Source organism: Hylobates moloch, unplaced genomic scaffold (assembly GCF_009828535.3).
Source record: "Hylobates moloch isolate HMO894 unplaced genomic scaffold, HMol_V3 SCAFFOLD_13, whole genome shotgun sequence".
Taxonomy (NCBI): Eukaryota; Metazoa; Chordata; class Mammalia; order Primates; family Hylobatidae; genus Hylobates; species Hylobates moloch.
Window position 1 is genome coordinate 29,142,673 of NW_026652288.1, and position 22,631 is coordinate 29,165,303.

The 22,631-nt window shown below is 42.3% G+C and overlaps 1 protein-coding gene across 1 annotated transcript in view; it reads right to left on the reverse strand.

Moving 5' to 3' along the window:
• Positions 1 to 22,631, reverse strand: part of ALK (ALK receptor tyrosine kinase) — a 738,718-nt gene that overhangs the window by 213,924 nt on the left and 502,163 nt on the right. The gene's annotated exons all lie outside the window — the stretch shown is intronic.

The window sequence follows — 22,631 nt, forward strand, 5'->3', positions numbered from 1 at the left end:
GTCTCTGCCCTGGAGGAACTTGTATTCAAAAGTTTTCATACTAAAACTGTCTAAATGCTGAGAAAATTCAAAAACAGAGCCCAGTACAGCATGGGACAGGATGAATGAATTAACTGGGGAAAGAGAAAACCGAAGAAAGACGTTCCAGGTAGGTATCATGCCGTGAGGAAAAGCAGCACTCAAGTCTTCCCACCCAGCCCCAAGGAGGAGGACTGAAAATTTCTTGTAGGGGACGAATATGGGATTCCATCACCTGATTGCTCTAGACTTTTAAAGCTCAAATGCCCTAGACAGAGACAATGATAAAAATGTTGAGAGAAAAGTAGTTCAAGTTTAAAAGAATAGATAATGCTACAGGTCAGGGAAGCCATTTCAAAATAAGACTCTTTTTGACAATGTCTCTTTAAATGACATGACTCTGGGGACTTTTCCTCGGTAAGCATCTGCCGCCCTACACAATAATTAGCCAGCTACACATTTTCTTTGTTGTTCATTAAAGATTAATGAGAGGCAGAGCTTAAGGCCTAGTTAGATGGAGAAACCCTGAAGGGGTCATTTGAACCTTTCATATCTGTTCCTTTCGAAACTCTGATGAGCAGGTTTTCAATACAACAGCAGCTGTCTGTGTCTTCTAACCTACAATATGTCTTTGGTGGAAACTCAGACGTTTCTGGCATGCTGTCTCCCACCATCAGCTAAAAAGCACATGCATGAAAGGAGGCAGAACAGCTGTTTGGAGCTCTGCAGTGGGTGGAACATGTTTCGTGCTGGGGTGACGGGGCATTTTCAGCAAAGCGTGTCTCCCCACTTTGTGTTGAGTTCCTATGGCACCATCAAAGAGAAATGCCAGGTATCAAGGTGCCACTGTGCAAACACAGCAAGGTCTGGCCAATCTGGAAGCCACCCCTCCTTTACCTATTTATTTTGTTCTAACTGTTAGAGTTTTTCTAATTCTCCACTCTGCAGACAGCCACCACACTGGGAGAGGCAGAGAGGTGATAAAGAGAGGGTTTACTTAACAAAAGGGATAAAAGGAAAACTAATGGAAATTTAAATACTTCTAGTTAAAAATAGGCAGCTGAAATAATGAAGATAGGAATGATAGAAGACCACGGAATAATTAATGCCCTTCTGGTACTTAGCAGGCCCTGGCCCTTTAAGATTAGCTCACATGAATGGATTTAGGAGGGTTTAGATCTTTCTACTCAGAATGATGCCTGGGTTGGTCCACTTTCTGCTCTTTTTCCTCTTTCAGTTTCTGAGTCTGTATTTGGCATCTTTTAGCATCTTGAACAATGCCATGTACCCAGAGGAGCTCAAAGGCCATTAATAGATGATGTTGATGATGCCATAATCAGAGCTAGGAGCTGTGATTGTATTATAAGCAAAGCATTTGAATAATTGCAGAGCCAACAAGGCCCAGAGTGACATTTCTCCACCACTATCACTGATGAGCATGACCTTGGGACAAGTCAACACCTATGTTCCCCCAGGATGGAATGCAGGGAAGTCTGGGGTGGCCTCTATAGCAAAGGCTGAAGGAATGCGTCATTCCACCAAATCAGCCTCCCTGGATCATCTCTAGTCCTCCCTGGGAACTCTGATCTCCCAAATCCCTCCCTCACCTCCCGTTTCCATTTCTTCCTCAAGGATCCCTTTTGCATAAGGACTTGTTAGGATTTGAGGTGGAATGAGAATCTATGAGCCTATGAGCTGAGATATTCCCAGCCTGTCTCCAAGTTTGCCTTCAGTAAACAGATTCCTCTTAGGCTCAGAAGCCTCATTCTGAGATGCCTCACAGAAATGAATAGAAGCTGACCGATTGCTGATTGTACCTGTATTCCTTTGCAGAGCCTGCATGGAGCTGCGAGGGTGCCCAATTCAAGGATTTTCTGTATTAGAAAGTTAAAACAAGGCCAGGCGCAGTGGATCACACCTGTAATCCCAGCACTTTGGGAGGCCGAGGTGGGCCAGTCATGACATCAGGAGATCGAGACCATCCTGGCCAACATGGTGAAACCTCATCTCTACTGAAAATACAAAAATCAGCCAGGTGTGGTGGTGCACTCCTGTAATCCCAGCTACTCTGGAGGCTGAGGCAGGAGAATGGCTTGAACCCGGGAGGTGGAGGGTGCAATGAGCCAAGATCACACCACTGCACTCCAGCCTGTGAGACAGAGCGAGACTCCATCTCAAAGAAAGAAAAAAAAAAGTTACAACAGAATTTTCGTAAAAGATCTGGCCTGTATAATGATCCTGCTTCCCATCCTGACACAGTCTGTTTTTTTTAATCCTTCTGCACATTATGGTTTTGTCCATGTATCAGCTGTCCTGATTAGCAGCACATCTTATTTTGTGCATGAAGTCCGCATGCATCACTTGTGTTTCATCCTCCGTCCTGGACAGGTAAAACTGTCCTTTAACTCCCCAGCAAACGTGTCTAACTGCCTATGATTCAACTTTCTGATCTGAAGCAGCTCTTTAGCTTCTTAGAAGCACATGTTTTCTGCCAGGTTCAACCATAAATAAACCTATGAATCAAATTTGTCTCCTTTGGGTAAGATACACAATATCCAGATGAAGGATCCAGAAGACCTGACTTTCTAATTCTACCTTTGTCATTATTCACAGTTAACATTTACTGAACTCTTATTAAGTGACAGACATTGTGTTAAGCACTTCTAAGCCATTATCTCATTTAACATTCACCCCTACCATATGAAGTAGGTCTATTATGATGAGGAAACAGAAATTCAGGAGTCAGATGACTTGCTCAAGATCACACAGCTCGTAACAGAGGCTGAGTTTAACTTCAGGACCCAGGCCTGTCCAACTTCAAAACCACTGCTCTTGACTGCTACCTTTTATGGTCTCCTAACCCACAAGGAACCAAGCAAGCTTCTTTGGATCTCTGGGACTGTCTTTATGTGCAAAGTAAGGGAGTAGGTCTAGGGCTTTCCTTGGTCCATTCAGTTCTCACATGCTGTGGATCAATTCCCTACAAACACTTTGACCCCTGCAGCCTTTTCTACCCTACCTTCCATTCAGAGCTTCCCAGGGCTATGCCCTCTTCCTATGGACCCCTAACATTTCACCCATATGTCATGTCATGGTGGACTAGCTGCTCATCGCATCACCTGGTAGACTCCTCCACCTTTTTCTATCTCATCTCTGGGTGAGTATGGAGCTGAAAAAGGAATTAAGCCAAATAAAGACCAATTTCTAGGAGAGTAGCTTTGGAAACCAAGAAGTCCCAGAGACTGTATAACTAGAAGCAGATCCCGCCATGATCAAAGGAGAAAGAGTGAGTAGGCTACAGGTGGGCCTGGGAAGATTCCTGTAGGCAAAGGTGCTCAGGGAAAGTTTTTTTTTTTTTTTTTTTTTTGAGACAGAGTCTTGCTCTGTCACCCAGGCTGAAGTGCAGTGGTGCCATCTTGGCTCACTGTAAACTCTGCCTCCTGGGTTCAAGCGATTCTCCTGCCTCAGCCTCTTGAGTACCTGGGACTCCACACCCGGCTATTTTTTTGTATTTTTAGTAGAGACAGGGTTTCACCATGTGAGTCAGGATAGTCTCGATCTCCTGACCTCATGATCTGCCTGCCTTGGCCTCCCCACAAAGTGCTGGGATCACAGGTGTGAGCCACCACACCTGGTCGGAAAGCTCTTTTTATAGGGCCTGCCAGGAGCTCAGGATGGAGTGGACCATGAGGGGCAACAAGCCCGATGGAGCTCAGGATATGAGTCAGTGGGCGGGGAGCACATGACACATCTCAGCCACCCTGAACCAATCTGCGGATTGTTAACCTGAAGTCAGAGTTCAATTGAGGTATATGCATATATTACAGGGACTTATAAAATATTTTTATTTTTCTTTTAAAAGAGGCTTATGTAGTACTCTGATTTGAGAAATACTATCTTATCCATGATATGCACTGATGATGATCTTGATCAAAATATTTTTTCTCTCTGGACTTATTCTTTACATTTTTAGAAAAGTGGGAAATGGGCAGATGAGAATTTTTAGTTCTATGAGTTTCAGGCTGAGAAGGGAGGCATTCTGGAGGCGGGCAGACCTTTCTGAGATTGCTGCCCCAGCTGACAGCCTCAAGGTCACCAGGCTTGAAAATGCTCAGATAGAAAACCAGATCAAGAAAAGAACAGAACTTGCTGATTTTTCCTTGGAATGCAATTTCCCAGGGAGAAAGGAACATACAAGCATTTGTTTCTAGGGGCCGATTTATTTCCGTGGCTTTCATATCTCAATCCACACCTATCTCTGAAGGCAAAGAACACCAGGGACTTGTTTTGTTGTAGTTTGCATTCTGGAGACAACGGAGATGCCATCTCATCAGTGAACAATAATGTAAGCGAAGGAGAGACACAGATGGGCGAATCTGATAACATGCAACCCAAGGAGTGAGCCGTATTTATTCTTGTCACCTCTAAAATGCCACTCGTCTTGTTTCCCACCTGTCCTCAATATGTGCTTCACTACTAGCCTCTAGTAAGGGAAGAGAATAGGTCACCTTTTAGTGTATTTACCCAGCCAGAAGAGAGTGTTCTCTAAGATCATCTTTGACCTTCCTTTTTCTCCTTCTACTGTCTCTGCAGAGAGCTTGTTCATTCTCACAGTCTCAATGCTGCTTTCTGTGGGGAGGACTCTCAGATCTTCAGCTCCTGCCCTGGTCAGGCTCACGGGGCCATTGGCGCTGTTTCCTGCCACTCGGAACCATTTCCACCAGATGCCAACCATTACAGGGAGCCCCCTTCAATCCATCAGCCCATCCCTCTATCCATTATTCTTTCCTCCAGAGGAGAGGACACAATTCACAAGCCCAGAGCTTTCTTAATCTCCTTTAATCAGAGAAGTTGCCATTGGACCTCCAGCCTTATAATGATCACCACTGGCTGAGCCAGTGGCTCCTGTCAAGCCTCATCTTCTTCCTCAATGACCTGGGACTGTGGTGCAATATTTTTGCTGAGTTTTGCTTTTCTTTGCTAAGACTCTTATCTGTGTCCTTGATTCCTAGTGGGCTTCCCACCTGCCTTCTTGCTCCCTTGGTAACCCCAGACTTATTCTGCTCCCTGAGCTCAGGGTTCAAGGGTTCCTCTATCCCATTACCCATTTCTGTCTTCTCTGATTGCCTGCACTCTGTGTGTCCGGTTGGCTGTTCATCTTTTCTCTGCTTGGACCTTGAGCTGGGTCAAGTACTTCCAGTTTCTCTCTTTCTTGAGCCTTTATCTTAATCATATACCTCATTAAACATATGTTCAACCTTCATAATTTATAGCTTATGAACCCTTAGAGGGTTCAGTCACGCATTGCTTAACAACAAGGATACATCCAAGAACTGCATCTTTAGGTGATTTTGTCATCATGGGAATCTCATAGAGTGTACTTACACAGACCTAGATGGTGTGAAAGGAGGACCCCCAAATCACTAAGGAAAGCACAAGCTGGAAGCTGCTTAGGACAACCCTGCCTCCCATTCTATTCAAAGTCACTCCTCTGCTCGCTGAGATAGATGCATATGTGATTTGCCTCCTTTGGAAAGGCTGATCAGAAACTCAAAAGAATATAACCCTTTGTGTATCACCTAATTGTGACCTGGAAGCTCCTGCCCACCTTCTGCCTTTGCTTCAAGTTGTCCTGCCTTTCTAGACTGAACCTATGTACTTTTTACGCATATGATTGATGTGTCATGTCTCCCTAAATGTATAAAATGGAGCTGTGCCCTGACCACCTTGGGCATATGTCATCAGGACTTCCTGAGGCTGTGTCATGGGCACGTCCTCAACCTTGGCAAAATAAACTTTCTACTACACACCTAGGCTATAGTGTGGCCTATTGCTCCTAGGTGGCAAACATGTACAGCATGTTACTATACTGAATACTGTAGGCAATGGCAACACATGGTATTTGTGTATCTAAACATATTTAAACATAGAAAAAGTATGGTAAAAATATAGCTTAAAAGATTTAAAATGGTACACCTATGTAAGGCACTTGCCATGAATGAACCTTGGAGGAGTGGAAGTTGGTGAGTCAGTGAGGAGTGGTGAGTGAGGGTGAAGGCCTAGGACATCACTGTACGCTCCTGTAGACTTTAGCAACATTGGACACTTAGGCTACACTGAATTAATAAAAAATATTTTTCTTCAATAATAAATTAGCCTTAGCTTACTGTAACTTCACTTTATAAACTTTTAATTTTTTGACTTTTTGACTCTTGTAGTAACACTTAGCTTAAAACACAAATACGTTGTTCAGGTGTACAGAAATATTTTCTTCTTTATATCCTTATTCTGTATGCTGTTTTCTATTTTTTATAAATTTTAATTTTTTTCATTACTTTTTAAACTTTTTTGTTAAAAACTAAGACACAAACATGCACATTAGCCTAGGCCTACACATGGTCAGAGTCATCAGTATCACAGTTTTCCACCTCCACATCTTGTCCCACTGGAAGGTCTTCAGGGGCAGTAACATGAATGGAGCTGTCATCTCCCATCTCCTGTGATAACAATGCCTTCTTCTGGATATCTCCTGAGGGCGCCGCCTGAGGCTGTTCTAGAGGAGCTGTCACTCTTTTTAGAAATATGTCCAGGGTGGATTTCTTGCTTTGTTTCCTCTCTTCATCACACAGTTGCTTGTAAGCAGATAATGCACGATGAACATTCCTCTCTATTAAAAAAAAAAAAAAACCTTTTGGTATCGGAATCCATGTTTTCAAACCTTTTTCTTTTTTAAGAAAAAAAGAGATGGGGGTCTTGCTATGTTGCTCAGGCTGGCCTCTAACTCCTAGCCTCAAGTGATCCTCCTGCCTCAGTCTCCCAAGTAGCTGGGAGATGTCTTCAAACTTTTTGAGGACTTTGTTGAGGTCTGGAAAAGCTTCTGCTAAACGCTTCACTGTGAATTTTCTTGGGAGTTCTTCTTTTCCTTCTCATGTAGTTTCCTTTTCTCTTGCCTCTTCTTCAGCTATGCATTCCTGTTCCATTTCCAACAACTCATTAGTCAATTCCTCAGGAACCACCTCTAGGAGCTCCTCAATGTCATTCTCATCCACACCCATGTTAAACTTATTTGCCATCTCAGCTACAGCCTTGTTGATTTGTGCAACCTCCTCATCCTTGGCAAATCCTTTGAAGTAATGGATGAGCCTCTTGAGTGTCTTTTAGATGTCACTCATACACTCTTTGGTGACACCAGCTCAAGCACAAGCAAGGTTCTTGATGCAGTCATAGATGTTGTAATCCTTCCAGAATTGCAACAGTGTCATCTCAGTGTCTTCCTCAGCTTCAGCAATAGCCTGTCCAGGTAGTAGATACAAATGTTCTGTCCAGGTAGTAGGCCTTAAGAGCTGCTATAACTCTTTGACCCATTGGTTGGACCAAAAAGGTGCTATTTGAAGGGAGAGACACCACTTTGATATTGGGATGAAAATCACCAATAAAAGGAGGATGTGTGGGAGCATTATCAATAGTGAAAAAATCTTGAAAGGTATGTTACTCTCCAAATAGCACTTCTCCATTTCACTGAGACAGCAATTCAGGAGGGCATCTTGGAGGAGGAGCTGGGTCATCCATGACTTCTAATTGCTCCTGTAGTACACTGGCACTGTGTGCTTATAGATATGCCTGAAAGCCCTGGGGTTTTCACTGTGCCAGATCACGAAGGGTTTCCAGCTCTAGCCTGCACCATTGCTTCCAAGCAAAACTGTTGATCTGTCCTTAAAAACCTTGAAACTCGACATTGACTTAGTCACCTTATGGATGGAAGTCCTTTCAGGCATCCATTTCCAGAATAGGGAGGTTTCAACCATACTGAAGATTTTCTCTGGCAAGTAATTTTTCCCCACAATCAGCTTATCTAGTTTGAAATTTTTTTCAGCTGCCTTCACATCAGCATATGCAGACTCACCACTCACTTTCACATTATGTGATGAATAATGATTCTTGAATAATTTAAACCATCTAGAGCTAGCAGTAAATTCAACATCACAGTCAGGTCCAGCCTTGTTTTTTCAACATTGCAAATAAGCTTTTTGCCTTGGCCATGGTTGCCATGCTGCTGAGAGGGATGCACTTCTGTATCTGGTCTTTAATCCAAGTTGTGAGGTTTCTCCATAACTGCTATAGACCCTTCTAGAATTTTTGTTTGTCTCTTTGCCTTCAATGAAGCAGATCCTTTAATAGCTTCCATCACTTTGTTCTTGTTCTTCAAGATCGTAGCTATGGTGGCATGTGACATGCTTGATGGGCAAGCAATAACCATCACTGATCTCTACCTTCGTAGTGCTTAATCACTTTTAATTTTGTTTCCAGGTCAATCACTTGATGTGGCCTGTTACTGGCAACATCAGCAGTGGATTCTGTATGCTTAGGGGCCATGATGAATAAAACAACATGAGACTAAATCAAGCACAAGAGAAAATGACACCGTCAAGAGACATGGTACACACAAGATGGATGAGGCTGCTGTTGGGGTAACATGGCATACGTTTTACAGTAAACTCTTTTCTTTATAAGTAGAAAGAGCACAATCTAAAATAATAATAATAGTATAGTAAATACATAGTTGTTATCTTTTTTTGTTTTTTTTTTTTTTTTTGAGATGGAGCCTCACTCTGTTGCCCAGGCTGAAGTGCAGTGGCATGATCTTGACTCACTGCAAGCTCCACCTCCCAGGTTCAATTAATTCTCCTTCCTCAGCCTCCCAAGTAACTGGGACTACAGGTGCACACCACCACATCTGGCTGATTTTTATTTATTTATTATTTATTATTATTATTTTTTAAGACAGAGCCTCGCTCTTTCGCCCAGGCTAGAGTGCAGTGGTGCAATCTCGGCTCACTGCAACCTCCGCCTCCCAGGTTCAAGCAATTCTCCTGCCTCAGCCTCCCAAGTAGCCGGGGCTACAGGCACCCTCCACCATGCCCGGCTAATTTTTTGTATATTTAGTAGAGACAGGGTTTCACCATGTTGGCCAGGCTGGTCTCGAACTCCTGACCTCAGGTGACCCACCTGCCTCAGCCTCCTATAGTGCTAGGATTATAGGCTTGAGGCACCGCACCTGGCCTAATTTTTATATTTTAGTCTAGACGGGGTTTCGCCATGTTGGCCACTCTGCCGAACTCCTGACCTCAGGTGACCCACCCACTTCGACCTCCCAAAGTGCTGGGATTACAGGTGTGAGCCATTGTGCCCAGGCCTGTTTATTATCATTATCAAGTATTATGTACTGAACATAATTGTATGTGCTATACTTTTATCCAACTGGCAGTGAAATAGGTTTATTTACACCAGCATCATCACATACACATGAGCAATGCATTGAATTATGAGGTTAGGATGGCTACACGGCACTAGGTGATTGATAGGAAGTTTTTAGTTTTATTATAGTCTTATGGGACAATGGTTGATATGTGGTCTGTTGTTGACCAAAATTTTATGTGGCACATGACTATATTGGAAGAACCTTTTACTATCTTCACATTTTAATAAAAGGAGTTAAATTGGATGATCTCTAGGATCTCTTACAGTTCTGAAATACTGTAACTTAAAAACACTAGAAGACCACTTAGCTAAACTCTTTCATTTACAGGCAAAACAGACCCAGAAATTGAACATAACCTGACAGCCTGGAGACTGAACTGGGATTAGAACTTTGGTCTTTTGAGTCCCGATTCTTGCCAAAACCCTCTGCTTTGCCTTCACTGTTCCTTCTCTCCCTGCGAGAAGGTCGTAGTAGGCCCCTGGCCATCTGTCAGATGGTTGTGTTATTTGGAAATAAGAAAGAAAATAAAAGACCCCTTGCTCCCAGCCCATTCCTTGCATTAGCGGCTTCAAGATGACATTGGGAATGTGCAACCCACTTACGAGAACAAACTATTTTTAAGTACTTGAGCACATTGATTGTTTGTGTGTGAGTGGCACCACTAATTACAAGTAATCCTGTCTATTTATTAAAGCAGGTCCCTTTCAGACAGTTCCCGCATGCAAACGATCCTTCCCCACAATTAGGATAAATTAGCAAGGTTTTACTGAACTAATGAGACAATGTTTGTGAGACTTGTCTTTATGTCTTCCAGGCTGTTTTGAGACAAGAGTCTATAATTGGGATCCTCAAACTGCCATATTTAAGGAAGCCTGCACAAGAAGGGAGGTTATCAAATCTTCTAGTCATTCCAGAGAATGTCACATGGAGGTGTGGTTCCAGGCCCAGGAGCATGCAAATGCATGCATGGATACATAGGACATGCGTGCGCACACATGCACAGATACGCAGACACCCCACACACATATACACACACATCAAATATAGTCATAGGGTCTAGTTTGCAATTAAGCTTCTTCTTCCCTCACATAAGTGATCATCCAGAATGCCATGGTCTGAAATCTTACATGATTCATGAGGGATAATATATTAATAAATAAAGCAAAAATAACAGCAGGTACTCTTTATTGCAAAACAGGTTTTTGCTTTGTGTTAGCAACTATCTTCACGATCTTCCAAAAGAATTATTATTATCCTCATTCAGTAGAGGAAGACACTGATGCTAGAGTCCCAGGTACACAGCTAGTAGGCTGGGTTGGCATTCAAACTCATTATTTTTCTACTGTACCCCCAAAGCACATTCTTTATCTCTAATCCACTGTCTTCTGCTGAAGCTCTATTTGGTCACCTAGACTGGTATGCTGTCCTTAAGAACTCTTTCTATCCTTCTAGCATAAGATGGAGACAGTGAGCAAGGAGTTACCTTAGGATCATACAGTGCTGCTTCAATCCATTAGGTTTGGGAAACACAGGCTCCCCAATCAGAACTACCCAGTTAAAGGCTATGATGATTAATTTTATGTGCCAACATGACTGGGCTAAGGGACACCCAGATAGCGGGTATAAATATTATTTCTGGATATGTCTATGAGGGTGTTTCATAAGAGATTAGCATTTGAATCAGTAGACTGAATAAAGAAGGCCTGCTCTTACCAATGTGGGCGGGCATCTCCTAATCGTCGAGTGCCTGAATAAAACAAAAAGGTGGAGGAAGGTCACATTCTCCTTCTTTCTTCTTGAACTGAAACATCCACCTTTTCTTGCCATTGGACATCAGAGCTTTTGGTTTTCGGGCCTTTTGGGCTCTGAGACTTACACCAGCAGCAACTCCCACCCCTACCCCGGCTGTATTTCTCAAGCCTTCAGCCTTGCACTGGAAGTCACCATCAGCTCCCCTGGATCTCTGGCCTTCAGACCCTGACTATATTAAACCACCAGCTTTCCTGCTTCTCCAGTTTTCAGGCAACATACTGTGGGACTTATCAGCCTCTATAATCATGTGAGCCAATTTCCATAATAGATATGCTTTCTTATGTCTATATATACCCTACTGGTTCTGTTTCTCTGGAGAGCCCTAAGTGAATACAAGGACACAAGCCCGAAGGCTGCATGTCGGGAGTGGCTGGAGGGTTGGATGGGCACAGAGTCACCTCTCTGGGTCTTCCTAGACTCTGCAAGGTCTATGAATACTTGTATGCAAATCCAACAAGAAGCCGGGGGCTTTGGGGAACAAGATTAGGGAAAGAAACTCCAATTTGCAGGAGAACCATCTTTTAGCTATTTCTTCAAGTACCTCATTCATGATTTCAGATATCATGAAGTCCCCTTCTTGTTTCTAGAAATATCAAATGTGGCATCCAAGGGCCAGGCTTCAGGGATCTAGTTCTGAGGTTTTCAAAGGCAGTTCTCTAAGAGTTTAGCATGATTAACAGAAGATGTTTCTATAAAAATCATTAAGGAAAGCGAGAATTTTCAGATACCATCAGACTTTGGGGATAGTGTCAGGAAGCACAAAAATCTCATTTTGGTGGCTCTTGTAGAAAGAATACCCAGGATATTAGCTCAAGGCTCGGGCCCCAGACACTATTCCTTTTGGCTCTGTAGACTCATTTCGCAGGATGCAACATGAGGTACTACAGTAGTCAGAGGAATATGGGTTCAAATCCAGACTCCCCAACCAATAGCTACATGACCTTGTGCTGATTACTTAACCAAGCTCTTTGAACTTCAACTTTTCCATCTGTAAAATGGGATTAGACAAAAGCTTCTTATTGTATCTCCAGCATCTGGCTCAATGCCTGCCTCATATATGGCATGTAGTCAATAAATATTTGCTCATTAAAAAAAATGAGTGAACTTTTGTTTCATAGATGTTTGATGCCTTTTTTTTTTTTTTTTTTGAGATGGAATCTTGCTCTGTCACCCAGGCTGGAGTGCAGTGGTGGGATCTTGGCTCACTGCAAGCTCCGCCTCCCGGGTTCACACCATTCTCCTGCCTCAGCCTCCTGGGTAGCTGGGACTACAGGTGCCCACCACCATGCCTGGCTAATTTTTTTGTAGTTTTAGTAGAAACGGGATTTCACCATGTTAGCCAGGATGGTTTCGATCTCCTGACCTTGTGATCCACCCGCCTCAGCCTCCCAAAGTGCTGGGATTACAGGCGTGAGCATTTGAAGCATTTTAAACATTCAAGCAGGTCAAAAAATGTGAGTATCCTTTCTTTGCTTTGCTAATCAACTTTTGAAACATTTTCTCCTTCTTTTCCTCAATGTGAACAAATTTGTTCTTGAACTATCCTGAGAGCCAAACTTGTATTGTAAAATTAGTTCTGTAGAAGCTACAAAGAACAAAGATTCATAGACCCACAGAATTTCATCCATAAGAGAAAGCCCTAGTGTGGAAAGGAGACCCAGAGATCCTCTGTTCTAATCACTTAGTTCACCAGATAAAGAGACCGGTGGAGAGGAAAATGACTTGCTCAAGATCACGTGGCTAGTGAGTGAAAGGACATGTTTATTCCAAGGCAAGCCTATTCTTACTGATAAAACAGCTTCTAACCTACATCCTGTGATCACCAAGTGAACGATTTCCTACCGAAATAAAAAACCCAGATATGACATCAGGAAGAGAGACTTCCTCAGGGCTATCCCATCCTTTGTGCCTTACGTACATAAGGAGGAGAGGACTAGCTGTGCTCTATTCTTGCATCTGCTAAGTATAATATGACTGTCCCAAGTACTGTATTGTAGCACAACAGCATGCTTTAGACCCAAACGTATTTACCCTACTGGCTGAGCTTGTAAATTGTATGCTACAGGACATGTTTATTATCATAGTTATTTTTTTGCGAAGACAGTTATAATTCTATTTGTGCAAATTGACATAAGAGGCCTCTAAGCTTCACACCCTGGGGCACAGCACCCCTTTAAGTTCATGCTTCCTGGCTTGCTTCCCTTATGCTTTACTTACAGCCCATAAGAAGTTTGCTTTTACTGATTGGATTCGATTAGTCCTTTAACATTTTGATTTGAGTAAAACCAACAAGAGCTAGATTTCCCAGTCCATGACCTTTGAGGGCTAACTCTTCAGTTAAAACATATTCACCCAGACCAGAAAGCAGTCAACCTCTTACATGTCCTGTCTGGTCTAACTCCTGATGTTTTCCAATCCCTACTCCCCAGCACTCCTTGGGGATCCTGGGACTAGAAAACCTAGCCCTGAGGTCCAAGTCTTTATGCTCTCTACTCTCTTGTTTTTACAATTAAAGAGTCCAGAGGAAAACACAGACTTTATAATGGATATGTATAATCTTTCTTTTTCTCCTATATATTTATTTTTAAAACATTTTTAAAGATGTAGGGGGTACCAGTGCAGATTTCTTACATGCATATCTATTAAGACTGTACCCGCCACGTAATTTTTCAGTCCTTACCCCTCTCTTACCCTCCCACATTTTGGGGTCTCCAATGTCCATTATTCCACTCTGTGTATCTGTGTGTACCCACTGTTTAGCTCCCACATATAAGTGACAACATGTGGTATGTGACTTTCTGTTTCTGAGTTATTTCACTTAGGATAATGGCCTCCAGTTCCATCCATCTTGCCACAAAAGACATGATTTCATTTTTCTTATGGCTGAATAGTAGATATTTTATAGTCTTTCTTTTTAAATTATGCTACTAAGAGGTGAGTTTCTTTGCATTGGGTGGTATAGGAAAATAGAGATAAAGGCTAAGAAAATGTACATCTAGAATTAATACACTTATTTGTTGATCACTCATTCACTTATATATTCATTCATCATTGAAAAATTATTTTTAAAGTGTGCATAATATGCAAAGCAGTGGGCTTTATAGGTGAGAGGGTACGGTAGAAATATTAAAAATACATAGTCTATGCTCTCCATAACCCTACATTCTTGTGCAGAAGACAAGGTATTTTATTTTATTTTATTTTATTTTGAGACAGGGTCTCACTCTGTCACCCAGGCTGGGGTGCAATAGTGCAATCTCAGCTCACTGCAACCTCCACCTCCTGGGTTCAAGTGATTCTCCTGACTCAGCCTCCCAAGTAGCTGGGATTACAGGTGCATGCCACCATGCCCGGCTAATTTTTGTATTTTTAGTAGAGACAGGGTTTCACCATGTTGGCCAGTCTGGTCTCGAAATCCTGACCTCAAGTAACCACACACCTCCGCCTCCCAAAGTGCTGGGATTACAGGCATGAGCCACCGCAACTGGCCAAGATGTTTATTTCCCCATGTGCTTATAATACAAGGAGTTCCCAAACAAGAGTTATCAGTAAAGCCTTCATGACCTTGCAGCATGACTTGGAACGTGTTAAACAGAGATGGGAGGTGAGGGCCTTTCGGGTGGAGGAAGAAGCATATAGAAAGATTACAGAATTGGGGAGGCCTGAAGATTGGCTAAAAATGTGGTGTGAACCTGCCTGGCTGGAATGGAGATTGGAGGTAGAGGATTAGTATGATACAAAGTGAGAATGGTCATTTGTAAGGACCTTAACTGCTCTATGAAGAAGTTTGGTTTTCATAAGGGAATGAATGAGAAGCTTATAAGGTTTATCATCGGGAAAGTTATATAAACAAAATAGTCCACAGGAAAAATATTTTGGCATTAGAATATTTAGGCGTGAGAGGACTGTGAAGAATGGAGACACCTTGGGAAGCTACTGCAAGAATCAAACTTTGAGAGGAGAAAGTTTGAACCAACATGCATGCTGACAGTTTCTCTAGAAAGGCAGGGGCTAGCTGGGTGAGGTGGCTCATGCCTGTAAACCTAGCGCTTTGGGAGGCCAAGGTAGGCAAATCACTTGAGCTCAGGAGTTTGAGACCAGCCTGGGCAACATGGCAAAACCCTGTCTCTACTAAAAATACAAAAATTAGCTGGGCATGATGGCCCACCTGTGGTCCCAGCTACTCAGGAGGCTGAGGCAGGAGGATTGCTTGAACTTGGGAGGTTGAGGCTGCTGTGAGTTGGGATGGTGCCACTGCACTCCAGCCTGGGTGACAAAGTGAGACCCTGTCTCAAAAAAAAAAAAAAAAAAAAATTGGGACCACAACTGCAAGCTCCAATGCATCATACAAATCCAACTTTTGATTTTTAACGAACAATTAGGTTCAGATCTTCTCCAACTCCTATAATGTAGGGACTAAAGCTAGTCAGTAGACAGAAGTGAAGCTGTCTTAAATAGAACAAACTTTTACAGATATTTGAAGATTTTAAATGCTACTTAGAATTGGTCGGAGAAATACCTGAGCACCCTGAGGCATCAGTTTCACGCTGAGGAGCCTCTTCCAAGTTCATTACCATCTTTATTCAGCGGTTATTCACATTTGAGGAATGCATTCTGGCTGAGGACTGATTTTTCCTTCCAGCCTCCCCCACCCTGAGTTTGTGAAACTGGAGCCTCCTAACATAGCTAGTTCAAAGGAGGGAAAAATCCTTTCCTGCTTAACATTCTGCAAACAGCATGGGCAAATCTCCGAAGTCAATCATCATGAATGAAGCCATTTAAGAGTGGGGCCCGCGACTCCTGTGCGGATGAATAAGCAGGCGGAGTGGATCCTAGGCAGAGGAGACTGCAGGCAACTCTTTCTGCTTTGTCACCCTTTATGACCCGCCTTGCAGTCCCAGCGCCCTTCATGGAATGTCTTTCTTTGCAAAAAGAAACAGATAATAACCACAGGGAGGAGAAATGCTAGCCCTGCAGCCTGTTATTTAAAAAGTCAGGAGAAAGAGAATGCTAGCCAGACCTTACTTTTGCTCGACATAGCTTGCTTTCTCCGCTTTGTGATTACACGCTTGGGGAGGTCACATGCTCTCCCCATCACAGAACTTGTCAGGAAAAGCAATGGCCAGGAGCTACTGGTGGCTCTCGACCTCTCTGTCTCTCCATGCCATCATTCCATGTTCATCCCAGGTCAGCTGTGGCGAAACAGCGTCATTGGTTCTATACGTCCTAGCTTCCAAATGGGAGATTGGCTCCAATCTGTTCTCTAAGACAATGGACATCCTCTACTGGTACTGGAAGCTGCAGCCCCTTCAATCCACAAGGCCAGCATAGCAGTGGGTGGCAAATCTGTCCAGATTGAGTGCAGGCAGGAGGCCACCTTTGGTGAACCTCAGTTTAGCTCCAAGTGCCAATGCTTGACTGTGCAGAGGAAGTAATACTGAGTATTAACTTGAGCAATACGGGTAGAAAAGATAGTCTTGGTACTCATTTCAGCTCCGTTATTGAGTCACCAGCACAATGCATACTCGTTCGTTCCACATTTGTTGAGCACCTACCATGTGTCAGGAAGCATGCTGATAGCTGAGAACATTGAGAGGAATGAGAATCCTGAAGGACGTGCTAGTAGAGGACGCATTTGGAAAGCCATTTGATCTCTCTGAGCCTGTTTCCTTTAAAAGCACAGGCACGGACAATATTTCTAAGGCCTCTTTCCACTCTAACAGTCTGCAATTGCAATTCTATGATTGACCTCTGACTCCCTACTCCCACCAGATAAACACCAGATTAGAGATGTGACTCCCAGCTCACTGTTTCACGTTCAGCCTGTCTGCGTCCTGTATCTCAGAGAGACCAGAGTGTCTGCTTCAGGCATGAGACTCCTAGTGTCAGCCACTGGTCAGGCATCCTGCGTACCTCTGCCCAGATCACAGCCGCAGTGGAGATAAAGAAGAACCCTTGAATTTAAACCTTCCTCCAGAGCCGCATTCTGCAAATCAGAAACTCTACAGAACACCCCACTGTAATGTCTTGAGGAAGAACTTTTGTTTGCTAGAAATTCTAGAAAAGCAATTCATTTTACAGCTAACCTCTCTTTTTCTTAACCTCCAAGAGTGCTTGGAAGTAGCAGTTAGGTTGTTTCCATTCTGGAATTCACCCAGACAACTCCATTTTGATAAAGCCTCTCCAGTGAGGCTCCCTGGGCCTTTTCCATGAGGAGAGGCGAAGAAATCAGAGTCTGAAGACCAAAGCCAGGTAGTCTTTTTGGAGCTTGTAGGTAAGGTAGGTGTGACTCCACCTTTCTAAGTCAGAATGACAGAATTAAAAGTCTTCAAAGAACTTTAATGATATCGAAGTCATTTTTGGAAGAACCTAATAGTTCCCAGCAAAATCAAGTGAGTTCTAGGAGGGTTTCTTCGGTCTCCTGACTTTCTTACTAATAGAAAAGACAGTCTCCTTGGCCAGGGAAAGAGCCTTGTGAATGACTGACTACATGCACCCAATTGGTGGGGTTCTACTCACTCAGAGGAAACCTCATCCCTGATCCTATGGGGGAGCCTCTCTAGTCCAGGCTTCTTTAATTAGGTTGGTGCAAAATAATGGCAAAAACCACAATTACTTTTGCACCAACCTAATACCAACAATGAGGACTGCCTTGGCCTTAGTAAGTTGGGTGCTTCCTGAGGTGCTAGTCTGACTCTCTATTTTCTGCCTTCTCTAACACTTTCTGAAGAAATGCTCAAGAATTTTTGTTTAGTTTTTTTTTTCTTTTTGAGACTAGTTAGGCACCTTTACACCAAGCTTATCATATGGAAATGAGAAATGCCGGTGACATCTCTTGCCAGCTGCTATTTCTTCATGAGAGTCCTCATCTAAAGAAAGGAAGCATTTGGCGTGGCTTAGGGTTATTGGTCCTTAAGGGGTCCAGGTTTTACTCTTCCTACAGATATTAGAAATCTTTCATCTTAAAAGCTTTTTCAGGAACTGCTTGAGGAACAGTGCCTGAGTCTATGAAAACTTCAATCCTCAATCCTAATAACACTTGATATGTTTTTTTTATTTTTCCAGCATCAATTCTTTGTTCAGCCTAAGAGATCTTACCACGAAATGTCATCAACAGTGCCAGGGGAGATGAGCATGGGTAAGGACTGCTCTCCATAGCTTTAAGAAAGAGAAATAGAGGGCATATTCATGCCAGAAGAAGGAGAAAGAATTATTTTTTTCTCTCTTAGCAGAAAGAAAGAAAAGTGGCAGTCAATCATAAAACACCTCTTATGTGCCTCAGCTATAATGGAACTAGGTTCTTTCATATCTTCCATATGTCATTTCATTTAATTCTAAAAGAAAAAGGAGGAAGAGAAGGAGAAACAAGGGGGAGGAGGAGGAACCTGAGACTTGAAAGAAACTGGAACTTGCCTGTGAGCCCTTTGACTGGTAAGAGATAAAACTAGAATTTGCACCAAGATTGAAACCCCAAAGCCCTTGCTCTTTCCACCACATTGCACTGACCTAGCCAACAATGTGGGCCCTTCGGTGACTAATCCCATTGCAGCAGACAGTGTCCAGTGGGGGGCTGGTCAGCCGAGTGAAGGCTTAGATCATGCCACAGGTGGCCTTAGCTTGAATCATTAATCGAGGAGGCAACTTGCTATTGGCAACAGGATGTGTCTTTAGAATTACCTCTTCAATCTTCTCTGCTTCTTCATGATCAAGCTGGTGTTTACTGGGCAAATAATCTGAGCAATAAAGCTGCCATAAACTGCAGCAGCACAAGCTAATAGAAAAATGTACATTGCAGAGGAAAAAGGCACAGGCAAGAATAATGATACCCCTTTTCTCCTACTCAAGAAAGAAAAATTAGGAAGGGGTGAACGACTCCTTAGGACACTGGGGGACCCTCCTAGGAGGAGGTTTTGGCTGCATTTACCTTATATACATGGGCATATAAACACATTCTCATATGTTTGCACTACGAATGACAAGCAAACAAAGGGAACACAGAAAGGAGGAGGCTATGTTCTCCTTATAAAATATTAAAACAATACAGATAAGCCTAGCATTTTCTTTGACCAGCAGACTCCCTCCTTTCCCTTTCCCTTTCTATCCCTAGAGGTAGCCATAGTATAAAGTTTGGAATACATCTTTTCAGGCCTTTTTCTCATGTATCACACATAAATATGTACTCACAGAAATGTTCACAAGGAGAATAAATTCACGTGTTACATGGGTAATGAAAAAGTAATTCTAAGCAAGAAAGAGAAAGAGAGAAAGGTAAAGTGGAACTTAAAAGACAAAGCTCAGTTTTGGAATGAAGTTATTGATTCCAAACTTTTAGGGTGTCCAATACATCAATGTATGTGTCAAAAACAGACTCAGATACAATCATGCTATGAATGGCTTATCTAACCTGACTTTCTTAACAATACAATATCAAAGATGACCAACCTGAAAATAGCCAAACTGACAAATTATGCAAAAATCAAGTAGCACAGAAGAATACTACTATAAGCTGGCACTAAAATAAACTCAAAGGGAAGACTTTTTGCAAATTCCAGAGACCTTAGCACTACCTTTCCTGAATATTGTGGCTACATAATAGCCACTGATCTAATTTAATGAATTTAGGATTAAAGTTGTTCTTGTATATTATGATTATCATTAAGGCAGAAGAACTAATTAGCAAAATCAAGAAGGTTGCCATGAAGGTATATCAATCAGCCTGAAAGCAAAATGCAAAAGGGGTGAGAGTAGCAGTATGCTTATATTCTTAAGCTTCTGATCCCTAAGAGCTTAATTATTTGTACGTTCCATTATAATTCATTCATTCAGCCAGAACCTGTATCCTAAGCACTATGCTAGGTGCTAGAGACAAAACGGCAGCATGATGGAGTGGGAAGACCATGGACTTGAAAGAAAGACTCTTGGTTTGTGTTCTTGGAACCAACATTTACTAATGGATTTTAGGCAAATCACTGAACCTCGTAAGCCTTGGTTTTCTCACCAGTGGAATGGTGATAATAATTAACTTTCTATTGAGGGCACCATAAATAAAATTCACAGATCTCCAGGCATAGAGTAAATGTAGGCAGAAATTATTATTTGAATACAGACTCTATTCTAAAGGCATTCACTGTCTGGTATGGGAGAGAGAAAAATAAAGAATTGCAGAGGGATTCTACTTTTGAATGATGGAATGAGGAGCCCTGCAGATCTGCTCTCCAGTGAAACAAGCATAACTGGTAAAAATTATTTTTTAGAAACACAATCACTTAAAGTCTTTGGAAATTGTCCTAAGGGAATACAGAAAATGAAAAAAAATTAAGAGAAGCTACTAAAACTCATCAAGAACAGTGAGAATTTGTAACATTGGGACCATGACCTGCTCTCTCTTTTCCCCTCCCGGCTCAATATAATGGAAATTCCATTCCAGGAAGGTTTAGCCAAGACAGGCTTTCTCCCTGGCCCCCAATTCCCTTTCTAGTGTCTGGTAGCTCCTGGTACCCAGGAGAGATAGGCTATGAGCATTTCTAATTTTCCCCAGCTACACATGGCAGAGGCTAAACTCCAGGTAAGTGTGGCCAAGAAGTTGGGGATCCCTTACTCTATCCAGTTTTCCCTCATAGAGTGGAGTCTCTACCTCAGGCATGTCATGCTGATAATGCTAGGGCTCCAGTTGCCCTCACCACAGCTCATGTGTAGGATGGATGTTCTAAGCTGCAAGAGACATGTTGAGAAGAAGAGAGGCTAATTACCCTGCTCAGCACCCTGACCATAATGTAGGGTGTCACTCTAAGAAAAGTGGGCCACAATCTCTTGCTTCCTCACTCAGACCTGTAGCTCAGAGATTTTGCCCAGGGAGAGAAGAAGGCCATAGGAATAGAGATCTTCAAAGTTCTCCCCAAAGCAACAGAATTTATTTATATCAGAGCGTGAGGGAGTTCAAGCCTGTAAGAATGCTCTTACAAACAATTGTGATTTTGGTGGCAAACAACTGAGAGGAAACTGGCAGTTTCATGACTATCTACAACAAGCTAAACAGTTGGTTAGCTATTTCTCCTGAGAGAACCATGGAAATAGATAGCTAAGAAGAACCTGCTGGAGTGAGAAAAAACCTTCAAAGAGTGGCCTCAAAAATTATGTCTGTAAAGGGACTCATATTTAATTGGATCAGACTGTGGTGCAACATTTACCCCAGAGCTTTGCCAAAAACAATAGAATAATCAGCTGACAATTAGTGAGTGCCAACAGCTGGATGTGATGCCAGCAGAAGCAGTTGGTTTAACAGAGATCAGGGAAATAAACAGTCAAAGATAAACTTGTTAAAAGCAGTGTCATCCTAGGATGATCACACACACCATGCTCTCTGGAGAATGACATGAAAGGCTTCCCACTGCAGGGAAATAGACTACACTAAAGCCAAATAAGGCCACATTTACAGGTAGGAGGGGGTCAGGAATTCAACATGTCTTTTTGGGAGACAAAATTCAACCCATACATCCACACATAGACTCATGGTAAAAAAGCTGAAAGACAAAGAGAAAATCTTGAAAGCAGCAAGAGAAAAATGACTTATCACTTACAAAGCAACCTCAAAAAGATTAATAGCTGTCTTCTCATCAGAAACAACGGAGGCCAGAAGGCAGTGGGGTGGCATGTTCAAAGTGCTGAAAGAAAAAACTCTGTCAATATAAAAAATTCCCAGATCAGCAAAAACTGAGATTTGTTACTGACAGGACACACTAAAGGAATTTCTTCAGGCTGAAAGTAACACCAGACAATAATTGGACACCCCCTACCCACACACACACCAAAGAACATCAAGAAAGGTAACTATGTAATTATAAAAGACATTTTTAATACATAGTTCTTGTCCTTCTTTCTCTTAACGGATTTAAAAAGCAGTTATAGGCTGGGCGCAGTGGCTCACGTCTGTAATCCCAGCACTTTGGGAGGCCGAGGTGGGTAGATCACAAGTTCAAGAGATCGAGACCATCCTGGCCAACATGGTAAAACCCATCTCTATTAAAAAAAAATACAAAACTTAGCTGAGCATAGTGGTGTGCACCTGTAGTCCCAGCTACTCAGAAGGCTGAGGCAGGAGAATCGCTTAAACTCGGGGAGCCAGAGGTTTCAGTGAGCCAAGATCATGCCACTGCACTCCAGCCTGGCAAAAGAGCAAGACTCCATCTCAAAAAAAAAAAAAGCTGTTACATAAAAAATAGATATATAATTGTATTGTTGGGCCTAAAATAATTAGAAATGTATTATATAATATATTTGATAATAACAGCACAAAGGATTGGTGGGGGCAGAAAAGACATACTTGAGTAAGGAAAGGACACCGGATAGTAATTTTAACATACAAAAAAATTTAACAGAAATGGTAAATACGAAGGTTAGTATCACTAACACTATAAATACATACTTGCTCTCCTTTTTTTCCTGCAAGCTTATTTAAAGGACATAAAATTACATAAAGTAGCAATTATAACAATGTATTTGTTGTAAAGTTTATAACATGTATAGTTGTAATATGTATGAGAAT